The following is a 14,935-nucleotide window of genomic DNA, read 5'->3' as shown; positions in this document are numbered from 1 at the left end:
ACTTTATCTCTTATGAACCCTAAGGAATAAGAAGGGCTCCTGGTGCTAACTAGGATCAAATTTAAAAAAATTAAAAAGCACAGCCTATTGCCCTGACTGGTTTGGCTCAGCAGATAGAGCATCCACTTGCGGACTCAAGGGTCCCAGGTTCAATTCCGGTCAAGGGCATGTACCTTGGTTGCGAGCACGTCCCCCCGTGGGGAGTGTGCAGGAGGCAGCTGATCGATGTTTCTCTCATCGATGTTCCTAACTCTCTATCCCTCTCCCTTCCTCTCTGTAAAAAATAAATAAAATATATTTAAAAAAAAAAGAACTAGAGGCCCAGTGCATGGATTTGTGCACTAGTGGGGTCCCTCGGCCTGACCTGCAGGGATCAGTGGACCTCCGCGCCACCGATCCTACACAGCACAAAGTATTGTGCGAAGCAGCAGGCAGTTGGGCAGGAGCCAGAGCCCTAGCTGGGCGCTGCACCACGCCCGCTCATCCCGGCCTGCTGTGCCGCCACTTGGATGCACAGGGAGAGTGTCCGCGAGAGAGGCTCATACTGCAACAGTTGTACTCGCCAACTGTGAGCCCAGCATCTGGCGCCCGTCTGTCAGCTGAACACAGGAATGCACTGACCACCAGGGGGAAGTTCCTGCATTGAGTGTCTTCCCCCTGGTGCTCAGGGTGTGTCATAGCTACCGGCCAGTCATCTGGTTGCTTAGGCTTTTCTATATAGAGATTCCTGGAGTCCTATTTCAAACAATAGGATTAAGGCTTTCCCCATCCAATTGGAGCTGTGCAGCTCTGACCAATCAGAGCAGCTCTGTTCTGACCAATCAGGGGCCAGGGGCAGGGAATTCTGTCTATATAAGTCAGCTTCCCTATGGCACAGAGTGCACTTTTCACAGAAGACTGAAGACTATGTTTCCTGGGCTCCCCAAAGATGCCTCACTGGAGCAGAGCAAAGCAGACCATCATGGAGCAGAGCTGCCTAGCTGAAGAGGGGTCTGGCCCCAGGGCAGCCTCAGTGGTTGTGTTTTTCACAGCTGTGCTGTAGCACTATGGAGCTGTGCCACAGTGATACTGTTTTCTGTTGAGCTGTTGGCACTAAATAAAGTTTCCTTCCTCACTGCACACCAAATTGGGGACTCCTGTTGGCACTGACTTGGTCCCAACAACCACTGATTGACATCCCCATACATTTGATTGCACTGGTTTCTGACTGTTATTCTCTGCTAGTTCTGTCTTTTAATATATCCAACAAATTTTAGAATTACAGGAGGATAAACAGAAGTCAGTGGATAAGTAGGAAAAGCAAATTTCGGAACATATATATCAAATGATCATGTTTTGAAAAGTATACAAATATAAACATGCATGTTCTTGAACATATATAACTTAAAAGTAAAAATGGCCCTGGCCAGTGTTGGCCCACCCACCAATAGGTCACAGGTTTGATTCCTGTTCAAGGTTTAATCCCCAGCCCCAGTCAAGGCACATGTGGGAGGCAACTAATCAATGTATCTCCCTCACATCAATGTCTCTCAATCTCTCTCTCCATCTCTCCTCCTCTCCCCCACTCCTTTCCACTCTTTAAAAATCAATGAAAAAAATATCCTCAGATAAGGATTAACAAAAAAAGTAAAAACTGATATACAACAAACTTTTATCATTAACTACCTCTGAAGAGTGAGACAAAATAGTGGGAAGAATGCCACTTTCTACTTTATGTACCTCTAGTTTGCATTTTTATCGTAAGTATCTATATATATAAAAGTCCAGCGACCGGAATGGCAGAAGGACCAGAACAACCGGTGGCTATAACGTGCACTGCAGCAGCCAACCAGCCTGATCTGGGCCCCAATCGCCTCCCCCCACCCCCGCCGGCCCAGCCCCCAATCGGCCCCCAACACCCTGATCAGGGGCGGGGCCAGCTGGCAACCTCCCACAGCCCCTCCCCCCAGCTGGCCTCGCCCCTGATCAGCCCCCCCTACCCCCAATCGGTGCCCCCGACCCTGATCAGGGGCAGGGCCTCTAGTAAAAATATAAAGAAAAGACTCCTCAAATAATTTTTTTTTCGAAAAGTATTTTTAAGACCAAGGATTAAGAAGATAAAAATCAAATTTCACAGATACAATGTTTAACATTAAAAAATTACTTCTCCTTCAAATATTTTTTATTTACATTTATTTAGAAAATGAAAAAGACACTTATATCATAATAGTTACTTTTGTGAAACATCTCCCAATTGCATTTTCCACTCAGAATGCCTCTGGTTTCTGCTGAACAACTTCATCCCTGCTTTATAACCTAGGCTCCTGAACCATTCTAGCTCTAATAGAGCACCTCAACAATAAATCTGTCTAACCACAGGTTCAACCTTTACTGTGGTTGCACAGCAAAGAAATCATAGTCCTTTTGCTCCATGTCTTAGAAAAAAGTCTTTTATTCATTAATTTATTGATTCTTCCAGTAACTACTTATTAAATGTCTATAACATGTCTGGCACTGAGTGAGGTCCTGAGTACACACAGATAAGAAGTACTGGTCACAGCTTCAGGGAGCTTATTAGAGGAGAAGCAGTTCTAACACATAACAATAATTGCTACAAGGAATCCCTGTACAAAGCGAAGTATAATCCAAGCCCAGCTGGAGTAAAGGGAAGGAAAGGCTTCACAGGCATCCCTAAATCACCTAGAACAGTCCCTTCTTCACTGACACTTTCCTCCTTTCCTCTCAACCAAAATATGCCTCTTCTCCCTTTGAAAATACTGCTTAAAAGTTACCTCCTAATCCTTCCAAAAAAAGCTCCACTTACTCCTAAATGTCATATAATTCTTAAGGAAAACCAACCAAATCTGTGAAACTCAAAAGCAAGCAAGTAAAGAAAAAAAAAAATACTCACTGAATGCCAGCTCTACACAAGTATCAGAGAGAGCAAGTACTTAAATCATTTCTCACTGGCCTACCTCTAGTTGTCTCTACTAACTTGCTTATCATTTGCACTTTAAGCTATCTCCCATTTGAAATAGTGAATTTTTCAGAAATGAATACTTAGACTACTCCAGTTATAACCAACTGGTAAGAAGGTAGACGTGCCTAATAGCGTGTAGGGAAGGAACTCTTGCTGTTGTTTTAAATAAATATCAACAGCAAACCAGTGCCAGTATACCAAATACAACATAAATGATCTAGTTTTCTTCCCTTTAACTTAATGCAACAAAATGTAAAAACTGCAGTCAATGTATATTTAAAGTTAGAATACTATCACATTTTTCAGCAGAAACTTTGCAGGCCAGAAGGAAATAAGATGATATAATCAAAGTGCTGAAAGTAAAAACTTCAAATGAAAAATAATCTACACAGCAAGATTATCAATCAACAAATTGTCTAATACTTAATAGAAACCTATCCATATACATCAAATAAATGGCTAAAATAGTAAATAATTATATTACTATATTAGAAAATGGGACTAATAATGTTATTAACAGAAATACATAAACCAGAAGAAGGAACAAGTATTTAAGAAGAAAACTAATATATTGAGTTTAGTGCCAGGGAGTTGTAAACAAAGGACTGGTGGGCACACAGGCTGGGAAGGATATATAGATTGAGATTCTGCTGATTATAAGTGATAGTTGAAAAAAAAATAATTACATCACAAATGATATACAATTCAGTAAGATAAATAACAAGCAAAAGATAAGTAACACAAATATAAAATGAGTAGCCTGCCTAGGTAGGAGAATAATCTAACAAAAAAACTACAAATCAAGACAAGTCAAAACTTTCAAAGGAAAAAATAATCATTTTAGTAACTATTTAGTAATATAAAAATAACTATTTTACTTTTATTTAAGTAATTTACTAAGAAGAGTAATGTAATCCTACCTTACTACTATTCATTGTTGGTCATATCTTAGCTAAAGTAGCAGGTCCATGTTGAAGGATTACACATTAGGGATGAGGAAGACACGATAAAACTTTCAGTGGAGTCTCATGAAATGATCATAGGTCTAGCCAGAAAACATGAGCTGCAAGAAGAAATTCAAGGAGTCAGAATTGTACACCACAGAGAAAAAGGTTAAAATGTACACATGGAGTACAGTAAGCTACTATTGGAAATGAACTGTGGCAATATCTCACATTCATCACGTCCTATCTAATAATAGAGAAACATGGTAATTAGCCGTACCTCCGCTATCCTTCCCATTGGCTAATCAGGGCGATATGCAAGTTAACTGCCAACCAAGATGGCGGCCGGCAGCCAGGCAGCTTGAAGCGAACAGGAGGCTTGCTTGCTTCAGTGACGGAGGAAGCCAACGTTCCCCGCCTGCCTTGCCGGCCTCTGAGCTTGCAGTTTAAGAAACATTATTACAAATATAGAAGCTAAACAAAACCCCAGAAACCTGCTTTCAGCCAGCCGGGTTTCAGCCAGCAGGACCGCAACATTGTTTCAATTATAGAACAAACGCAGATCCCTGCTTTCAGCAGCCGGGATCTCAGAGCTGGAGTGAGCAGGACCGCAACAGTGTTACAATTATAGAACCCAAACAAACCAGATACCTGCTTTCAACAGCTGAGGCCTCAGAGCTGGAGCCAAGCCTCAGAGCTAAAGCTGGCCCAGAATAAAAAAAAAAAAAAGAAAAAAAGGACAGGTTGGGAGCTTCAGTCACCCACCAGACTGAAAACGGCCCTCAGCCCCTCACCCAGACTGGCCAGGCACCCCAGAGGGGACCCCCACCCTAAAGGGGGTATGACCAACTGCAAACAGCCATCATCTTCTCATCCAGGCTGGCCAGGCACCCCAGTGGGGACCCCCACCCTGATCCAGGACACCCTTCAGGGCAAATCAGCCAGCCCCCACCGGTGCACCAGGCCTCTATCCTATATAGTAAAAGGGTAATATGCCTCCCAGCACCGGAATCAGCAGAGCAGCGAGGCCTCCCAGCACCGGGATCAGCGTGACAGGGGGCAGCGCCCAAACCCCCTGATCGCCCTGCGGCTCTGTGTGTGACAGGGGGCGGGGCCACAACCTCCCTATCCACCCTGCTCTGTTCGTGACAGGGGAAGGCGCCCCAACCCCCTAATCAGCCCTGCTCTGTGCCTGATAGGGGGGAGCTCCCCAACCCCCCTGATCGCCCTGCGGCTCTGTGTGTGACAGGGTGCGGCGCCCCAACCCCCTGATCGGCCCTGCTGTGTGACTGACAGGGTGCGGCGCCGCAACCCCCTCCCCACAGGCCCTGCTCTGTGTGTGACGGGGTAGAGCCATAACCTCCCCATCAGCCCTGCCCTGAGTGTGACAGTGGTGGCGCCCCAACCCCCTGATCGGCCCTGCTCTGTGGGTGATAGAGGGCGGCACCCCAACCACCTGATCCGCCCTGCTGTGTGTGTGACAGGCGGTGGTGCCCCAACTCCCCTATCAGCCCTACTCTGTGAATGACAGGGGGGAGCTCCTCAACCCCCTGATCGGCTGTGCTCTGTGCGTGACAGGGTATGGAGCCCCAACCCCCCGATGGGCCCTGCTCTGTGTGTGACAGGGGGTGGTGCCGCAACCTCCCTATCGACCCTGCCTTGAGTGTGACAGGGGGCGGTGCCCCAACCCCCCAATCGGCCCTACCCTGAGCGTGACTAGGGGTGGCATCGCAACCTCACGATCCGCCCTGCTCTGTCCATGACAGGGGGCGGCACCCCAACTCCCCAATCGGCCCTGCTCTGAGCCCGACCAGGGGCTGCACCTAGGGATTGGGCCTGCCCTCTGCCACCCGGGAGCAGGCCTAAGCCAGCAGGTCATTATCTCCCGAGGGGTCCCAGACTGCAAGAGGGCACAGGCTGGGCTGAGGAACCCCCTCTTCCTCCGCCCCCTCCCCCCCAGTGCACAAATGTTTGTGCACCGGGCCTCTAGTTAAGAATAAAAATACTATTCTTACTTAACTTCATCCCCTGCTTACTCTCTCCCTTTCTTCCCATAAGTTTCCCAGTGAGTAATGTATCTTACCTTCTCTTCTAACCTATTCCCTGAGTTTTGAATAGGTAATTCATGTTTTTCTCATTTCTCACAGTATAAAACTAATTTCAAGATTGAAGCACATCAAAAGAAGAAACTACACTTGTTGAAATATTATTACACCCTAAAGAAATAGTTAACTATGTGAGAAAAATTTAGGATTGGGAAGGATTCTCCCAGGACATATATACTTTCTCTATCTAACATACTTTAGTATGCCAAAGCATGATCCTTGCATTGGATATTATCTCAACCCTTGCAACTAAGATATGTTTGTTGATTTTAGAGAGCAAGGAAGGGAGAGAGAGAGGAAGGGAGAACATTAACTGGTTGCCTCCTATAGGTGCCCTGACCAGGGATCGAACCCGCAACCTAAGTATGTGCCCTGACCAGTAATGGAACCCACAACTTTTGGGTGTACAGACGATGCTCCAAACAACTGAGCAACCCAGCCAAGGCTGAAATTAGAATTTCTAAGATGTTTCTTGGTCATTGGTCTCTTATCACTGATGCCAATATATGCAGCTTATAGCCCTGTTGCTGTTTCTCATTTTTTGCCTCACACCTCATATTTCTAATCCCAACTTCTTGGTTTATACTCAGCTTTCCCCTTTCTTCAAGCTCCTTATTTTTTGTTTGCTTATTCCGTTTCCTGTCATTTCCCCTACTTCCTTGACTTCATACGAATCAGAGGACATTTCATTGATGTTACCAATATGATTACTCCTTTCATCCTGACCAAACACAGGAATATCTTCCAAGTCTCCTGACCCATTTTCAAAGGGTTCCTCCTTTGCCCCCCAGACAAGCATTTTATTCTCTTCCAGATTTGAGAAGGTTCATAATGCTACAACTGGTTAGAAATCTAATCTACATATAATTAAAGTGTTATTACATCCCTCTAGTTCCACTAAACTGTGATATGAATGAAGACAGGGATTGTTTCTTAATATAGCCAGCATCCTACACAGTACCTGGAACACTGTAGTTACCAAACAAGTGATTACTGAATGAATGAAATTCCAAGGTGAATTACAGCTTTCTCTGTAAGGCTTTGACAAGAGTTTCTGTATTAAATGATAAAATTCATGACTTAAAAATATATTTAAATATAAAAACTTTAATCATGACTTCTCTTTTATACTGCTTTTAATATTTCTGGAATTCCCTGGAAATAGTACAGTAAACAGTAAACTTATAAAAGGAAACAAAATGTAGTGTGTACCTAAATGTACACATTACATGTTACCTAATTCCACTCTAAAGACAGATTCCCCAAAGTTACTGAACAATCCATTTAATTTGAAATTGTTTAGCCTCTCCTCTCTATCAGCAAAGATAGTTCAAAGTTATCTAGACTTCCATATTCTGGTCTCTAACTATGATATAAGAACATTTATTGTCAGAAACCTAAAAACAAGCTATTCAACTGGGATTCCATGCCCACCACCAAGCATTGTCAAGGTGTCTTGCTCAAGAAAGCTAGTCATAGCTCCCATGTGTTATTTATGTATCATTTTCCAACTCAAGTCTTTTCTATACTTTTTTTAAATGAAAAAAAAAAACAGTATTTTTCCACTTCATATTGAAATTTGGGTTAAAACTAAGCAACAACTTCTTTGGTAGAATTCTAAATGGAACATTTCCTTGTTCAACTACTATAAACCTATGATTAAAAAAAATTATAGTCCTTGTATTACTTCAAAGGTATATCATCCTTATCAAAACTCATCAAAGGTTTCTACAGATGAATTAAAAATGTATAATAACGACTTTCTGGTACATCTAATCTTGCCCACCAACTTCCCCATTTACACAGGTTGCCATCTCTAACTCACATTCATTAGCCAAATGTAGTTCCTATTCTTTAGTTGTGCTTCTCCTCACAACTAGAAATAGATTGAGGCAAGAGAGGCACCTAGGATGCAAAATTTATGGAGACATTCATTCTCAGGGTTATGCATGTGCCACCCTGTGGTTGCATGACCCTAAAAGTGAATACAGTCTTATTTTGTGTCGTAGGCATCTCTCATGCCTCACCGTAGTCCTGGCCCTACTTCTCTATTCCACCCTTACTCCTCTTACTTCTCTAAAAAGCGACAAACCAAAATCTAATTTTGACAAAGCAAATATCTAAAATTAAGCAATGAATTTAACTATAATTTTACAACCATTTAAAATCATGTTTTCAAAGAAAATCTCTTGTTCACAATGTGATGTTAAGTGAAAAATAGATGAGGCAGGAATGCTTATATACAGTAAGATTTTGGTGTGTGTTTTTTTGTGTGTTTTTTTCAAATGAGCACAAGTTGTATGTGCATATAAGTGACAGACCTATGTTATTTTTTACTCCCCTTCTTTTGGTGGCACCATATCAATTTATTTCTGTTGAACTACCCTTCTCTTACTCTCAATCCATGTAGTTTGGGTGGCACTAATTATGTATTCCCACTCTCAAGTTTCTGGAATGAGCACAAAGTTCCTGGAACAGGTATATGACACAGGTGGGAACAATCAACATATTCCCTCCCCCAAGCAGTAGTTCAGGAATGAACCCAATAGGACTGATAAAACGCAATTCTGCAAGAACTAATGGGGAAGTTATCTTTCAGCTGAGGTTGCTAAACTGAAAGAACATGATAAGTATCTACTTCACAGTGAGCCAACCAGCAAAAAGAATTGCTACGAGATGAAAAGAGATGAAGAACACTCTGAAAACATTTGCCCCTAGATCTAATCGCACCTGAGTTCAGGAGAGTTCAGGTGCTAAGAGATATACCTGCTACCACCTTGGAATTACTCTTGGGAAACAATTCTCTCTGGATTTCTCACATTCCTGCACAGAGCCTCTGAGCAGAATGTACTACAGGGGTATCTGCATGACAGACAGCCTTGGAAGCTCGAGACAGTGTCTCCCTACAGATAGAAACCTCCAATGAGCTTTGGAGAAGTAAAGCCCTCTCCTTCCCTTCCCTGAAAGACATTACTTATATTCCTTTATTAACTTACTAGAGGCCCGGTGCACAAAAATTTGTGCACTCGGGGAGGAAGGGGGGGTCCCTCAGCCCGTCCTGTGCCCTCTCGCAGTCTGGGACCCCTCGGGAGATAACGACCTGCTGGCTTAGGCCTGCCCCCCGGGTGGCAGAGGGCAGGCCCAATCCCTAGGTGCAGCCCCTGGTCACGCTCAGGGTAGGGCTGATTGGGAGTTGGGGCACCGCCCCCTGTCACACTCAAGGCAGGGTTGATGGGGAGGTTGCAGTGCCACCCACTGTCACGCACAGAGCAGGGCAAATCAGGGGGTTGGGGCGCTGCCCCCTGTCACGCACAGAGCAGGGCCCATCAGGGGGGTTGGGGCTCCGTACCCTGTCACGCACAGAGCAGGGCCCATCAGGGGGTTGGGGAGCTCCCCCCTGTCATGCACAGAGCAGGGCCCATTAGGAGGTTGGGGAGCTCCCCCCTGTCACGCACAGAGTAGGGCCGATAGGGGAGTTAGGGCACTGCCCCCTGTCACACACAGAGCAGGGCGGATCAGGGGGTTGGGGCGCCGCCACTGTCACACACAGAGCAGGGCGGATCAGGGGGTTGGGACGCCGCCCCCTGTCACACACAGAGCCGCAGGGCGATCAGGGGGTTTGGGTACTGCCCCCTGTCACGCTGATCCAGTGGCAGGAGGCCTCCCGGCTCCGCTGATCCCAGTGCTGGGAGGCATGTTACCCTTTTACTATATAGGATAGAGGCCTGGGGGCCGGCTGGTTTGCCCTGAAGGGTGTCCTGGATCAGGGTGGGGGTCCCCACTGGGGTGCCTGGCCAGTCTGGGTGAGGGGCTGAGGGCTGCCTTCAGGCTGGCGATTGACGGAATCTCCCAACCGCTCCTTTTTTTCTTTTTTTTTATTCTGGGCCGGCTTTAGCTCTGGCTCTAGCTCTGAGGCCTCCGCTGCTGGTTTGTTTGCTGTTCTATAATCGAAACAATGTATAACTTCAGCTCTGAGATCCCGGCTGGCTATATTTGTTACAAAGTTTCAAACTGTCGGCTGAGAGTTGGAGTCTGCAGTCCCTGCAGCAAGCAAGCCTCATGTTCACTTCCAGCTGCCTGGCTGCCGGCCGCCATATTGGCTGACAGTTAATTTGCATAGGATACGCTGATTAGCCAATGGGAAGGGTAGCGGTCGTACGCCAATTACCATGTTTCTCTTTTATTAGTGTAGATGTTTACTAGGTTGCTTTATATTTTTATCTTTATTTACTTATATTCTAGTATAATAAACCTAAAGACACTTTGCCTTTCTACCCTGGAGGGATTTGCTCAATGAGCAATCTCTCCCCTCTGCAAGGTATTCTCTTCCCATCAGTGTTCCAGACTTAACAGTTACATGAGGCAATAAATTATTTTTTCTTATTTAATAATTCATTCAACAAATATTTGCTGAGAGTCTACATAGTTATGTGCCACACATTTTCCTACACAACAAAATAGACAAAAACCCCTGCCTTCATCGAAATTGTATTCGAGAGAGAGGGAACAAATACAAAATAAATAAAATGCACAGTATTGACAGTAATCTATACTAATAAAAGAGTAATATGCTAATTAGACCAGATGTCTTCTGGAAGTCCATCTGGACAAAGCCATAGTGGCTGCCTATGAGGGCCAAGGGGCTGGCAGAGGCGGCGGGGCTCAGAAGAGCCCAGCTGGCGTGGGAGAGGCAGTGCGGTGTGGGAGAGGTGTGGGAGAGGCTCAGCAGCGTGGCCCCTTTTGCAGAGGCCACGGGAGAGGTGCTGCTGCAGCCTCCGCCACTGTGGGAGAGGAGGTGGCGCCGCCACCGCCCCTTTTGCAGAGGTGGGACGGGAGAGGCCTCGGCATGAGACAGTCAAGCGCCATGGCCCTTTGGCAGAGGCGGGGCGGGAGAGGGGGCTGCGCGGTCCCGGTCCCAGTACTGCCCCTTCTGCAGACGCAGCCACAGAGGCAGCGGCGTGGGCCCAGTCCCGGCGCCATGCCTTCGCAGAGATTGGACGGGGTGTGACCTGCTGTGCCTCAACCTCCCACAGCCTCTCCCCCAGCTGGCCTGGCCCCAGATCACCCCTCACCCATGGCGGCCAGCAGTGGCAGCAGCAGCCGGGTGATGGGGGCGGTGCCTTCCCATGATCGGCCCAGTCGCCTCTCACAGAAGGAGGCCAGACTGCAGCTTAAGCCCGCTCCCTGCGGGGAGCAGGCCTAAGCCATCAATAGGACATCCCCTTAGGGCTCACAGACTGTGAGAGGGGGTAGACCTGGCTGAGAGACCCCCCTCCCCCAGTGCATGAATTTTCATGCACCAGGCCTCTAGTAAGTATTATAAAGAGAGAAAATGCAGGAAAAGGTAAGAAGTGTGAGGGAGGGAGGAGGTTTCGTATTTATGTTAGGTGATTCTAAAGACTTTACAGATGAAGTGATATTTGAGCAAGGACCTAAGTAGATAAGGAAGTCATACGGATATCTGGAGGGGAGATTCTAGGCAAGGAGAACAGTAAGTATTTAAGAAAGAGCAAGGAGGCCTGCATGGAGTAAATGGTAGAGTTAAGAGAAAAATCTGAGTTCAGAGAAAGATCTTTCATGAGAGAGGGAGAGCAGGACCACAAAACTATCTCATTTGAGGACCCTGAGCTTGTACTCAGAGTTACATGGGAAGCAACTAAAACATTCTGAGTAAAGAAGTGACGTGGTCTCTTACTTTTCAAAAGGATGGCACTAATATTCTGAGAGCAACAGTAGTAGCAGGGAGACTTGTTAGGAGTTACATACAAGGAGAAAAAGGGCAGTATTGAACTAGAGTGACCCTAATAGAGGTGGTGAGAGCTGGTAGATTTCAGACATATTTTGAAGCCACAGAATATGCTGAAAGATTGTGTGGGGGAAGTGAAAGAAAAAGAGTCAAGAATAACTTCAAGGTTTGAAGTCTCAACAGAAACAAGGAAAGTGTTGCCATTTACAGAGATGGTGTTACAGGCAGTTAGACAAACGTGAACAGAGCAAGGACGATGGCCTGGGTACAGAAACTCACCAGGGCAAAAAGCCCTGGATGACTAGCACACAGCAAAACTGGGAAAACAAGGACCTTGCTCCCAGGGTAACCTTTCCTCCCCTAGCATAGTGCTGCTCATGCAGTTTGGACCCCCTGATCTTTTCCTCCCTAAAGATAACATCTAGGCCTCAGTTGTAGGTCCAGAAAAGCAGCAAAACCAGACAAGTGATTTTGGCTGCCTCAGGACCAGCAGCACTGACTAATGACCCCCTGCCCTGGCCCCAAACAACCAGTGGAGACCATGACCCTGAAAGAGCACACCTGGAGAGCTGATGAGTAGTCTATTGAACCCGTTCCCTGAGACCTCCCCTAAGATTTCCACCTGCAAGAGAGAAATAAATACACTCAGGATGAAGGACCCCATGTGCTCTCTCCCCGAGGGGAGCATGCCCTCATCATTTGCTCCCATCCGTCTTCCATCTAAGGGACCCCATGAGACTTGAAACCAGGGGAGCAATGGGCAGTAGCAGCTCGTCCCAGGCTAAACCCCTGAACCTATCTCCAAGGCCCCCTTTTCTCTGACTTCCCAGTGAGCCACAGCAGCCCAGCATAGGCTCTCTTATTGCTTCATCTATACCCTTCCTTGTTTCACTGTCCTAAATATATTTTTGCTGAGGTCAATAAATTCTTGCTTGCTTTTCTACACTTTGTCTCTTGATTGAAATCTTTGCCTCAAGAAGATAAGAACCAAAGTCTCCTCGGTAACAATGGAAGCCTAACGAATATAAAAATTTATGCCAAAATCAGGTAATACAAGTAGAACTGAGTCAATAATAGAAAGTGAAGGGAATCTGGTATCCCTCTATTGTAGGGTGTGAAGTCAGCAATCCTTAATAAGCAAAAACAGCTGGTAAACTGCCAACTCTTGTAAATAGGGCTATGTGCCTACTAAGGATGGAACTATGGAGTACTCAGTAAAAATGTTAGGGTGCTGGTATATTGCCTATTATGTAGCAGTCTTCAGAAGTCCTTCAAAAAAGCAGCATACTTTGAGTGGCCTTAATAAAACAAAAATCTTTTCTGTCTTTCATTATAAATCCAAGATGGCTCATACTGCAACTTACAAGGTTGAAAATAAAATATCCCTAAACTAAAATTAGGCTCTTAACCACACAAAAACAAAAAGTGAGAAAAGCCTAATGTTCCAGGCTCCTACCCAAGCATTCTACAAAGAAGATATTTACCCTTTATCAAGAAGCATGCACTGTGAAACATCTGGGAGCAGAGACAAGTGAGCTGTGCATTGTTACCTCAAGAGGTTTCTCTGGATGGCCTAGAGACAGAAGCCAAGAAGGAAATTGAGAAGACTAGGATTTGTATGGTTTTTCAACCTCAGCACTACTGGCATTTTGAACTGGGACACTCTTTGTTGTGGGGGGCTGTCCTATAGGATGCTTAACAGTATCCTTGGGCTCTACCTACTAGATGCTAGCAACACCTACCTACTCAGCCCCACTGTGACAATAAAAATGTCTCCGGACACTGCCAAATGTCCCTGAAGTATCAATTGCCTTTGTTGGAGAACCACTGGATTAGAGTGATGGGCAAAGTTGTTTGGAGACATACCAGGCAATGGTTTGATTCAAGAACTAGCATTTGAGCTTTGGGTACTTGGGAGAAGTTGATCAAATGCAAGGAAATTTTTTTTTTAACTTGGTTTTTAAAAGTTGTATTGCCAAAAAACTCCCAAAAAAGATTTGTTACTGCTCAATTTCTAAGACGGTTCCCGGGACCCCAAGCCCTCATCAACATTAAATGAACTTTGAAGCAGTACAGTCCCCACTAAGGGAATCTTTCTCAATACTCATCTTCTCTGTGACCAGGAGTGAAAAGAATAAACATAATCCCAGGAAGAACAAGTGGCAGCCATACTGGCTAATCAAAACTCTTATGACACTGCCAGGGCAGAGTCCTTGCCATTCCTGGCCAATGAAATATGTACATATCCTGGATTGGAAAACCTATGTAGGTTGTTTCTCCTTTTTCTCTTTTCTAATTGAGAGTTTTTACTGTCTTTATGCTACTCTCCTAACACTGAACACTTTCTTTTTACAATCAGTTATACAGTATTTATCATTTAACCATAAGTTCATAGGCCCTCAGCCTAACTATTCAAGAAGAACTGACAATATTGCCCAGAGATCCTTGACTTAAAGTTAGATACAGCAATTAAACAAGTCTTTGTTGGGGGGCAGGTGGTTAATACATCGGAAGATGTAAGTCAAAGATTTGCACTATGCTAAGAGAGGGCATTTTTTCAAGGGTGTAAGGGTGTGTATATATATATATATATATAGGAGCAAAAGTATGCACATTAGGAAAATTTATAGTGAAAATCTTTTGGTTATATTGTCCAGTGTGCACTACCCCTTCCCATGGTCATAGTACCTTCTTTTTCTTTTAGTGACTCACCCACCCTGACTCTTAGTCTGTGTGGTTCAGACAATGTGGCTGACCACAGTTCCTGTTCCCTGTTCCAACAGTTAGCACCTGGTCCAGACCTGGCCTGTCATCCTTTGCTATCTCCCAATGATAAAATATGACCCAAGTTATTTAATGAGATATAATCCTAGGACTAATGCTAAAATGGGTAAGAGAAGCTCTTTTTATGTTGGGCTTGCTAAGCTAAAAGAGTGTAATCCTAGAGCCATCCGAGAGAGGTCTACATGGAGAAAGCCTACCTGAATGTGTATCTAACACAAGAGAAAGCCACTGGGCATGTCCTGAGGCCACTAAGCCCACAGAATCCATCTGTACCTGAAGAGGACACTCCTGTGAACCCCAGTGTCCTGAACTAGTATGAGTAGGGTTTTGATCTCATACAACTGATAAAATTTAAAAATCTAATATTATTACCAGTTATCAGATGAAATTGTTATCA

General features: G+C 45.1%; 1 protein-coding gene across 6 annotated transcripts in view; it reads right to left on the bottom strand.

Moving 5' to 3' along the window:
• FER (FER tyrosine kinase) overlaps nucleotides 1–14,935 on the bottom strand; it is a 308,974-nt gene that overhangs the window by 282,202 nt on the left and 11,837 nt on the right. For 5 of the 6 annotated variants that reach the window (XR_011471215.1, XM_070412423.1, XM_070412422.1 and 2 more), the window contains exon 2: nucleotides 3,880–4,022. The exons of the other annotated variant lie outside the window; for it this stretch is intronic. The gene's annotated coding sequence lies outside the window, so the exon portion shown is untranslated. The remainder of the gene's footprint in view (nucleotides 1–3,879; nucleotides 4,023–14,935) is intronic. 6 annotated transcript variants of the gene reach the window in all.

The sequence above is a fragment of the Myotis yumanensis genome, unplaced genomic scaffold (assembly GCF_028538775.1).
Source record: "Myotis yumanensis isolate MYYU_CA2020_CCGP unplaced genomic scaffold, mMyoYum1.0.hap1 SCAF_4, whole genome shotgun sequence".
Taxonomy (NCBI): domain Eukaryota; kingdom Metazoa; phylum Chordata; class Mammalia; order Chiroptera; family Vespertilionidae; genus Myotis; species Myotis yumanensis.
The sequence above is the reverse complement of the archived record's forward strand: the minus strand, read 5'-3'. Positions and strand labels throughout refer to the sequence as shown.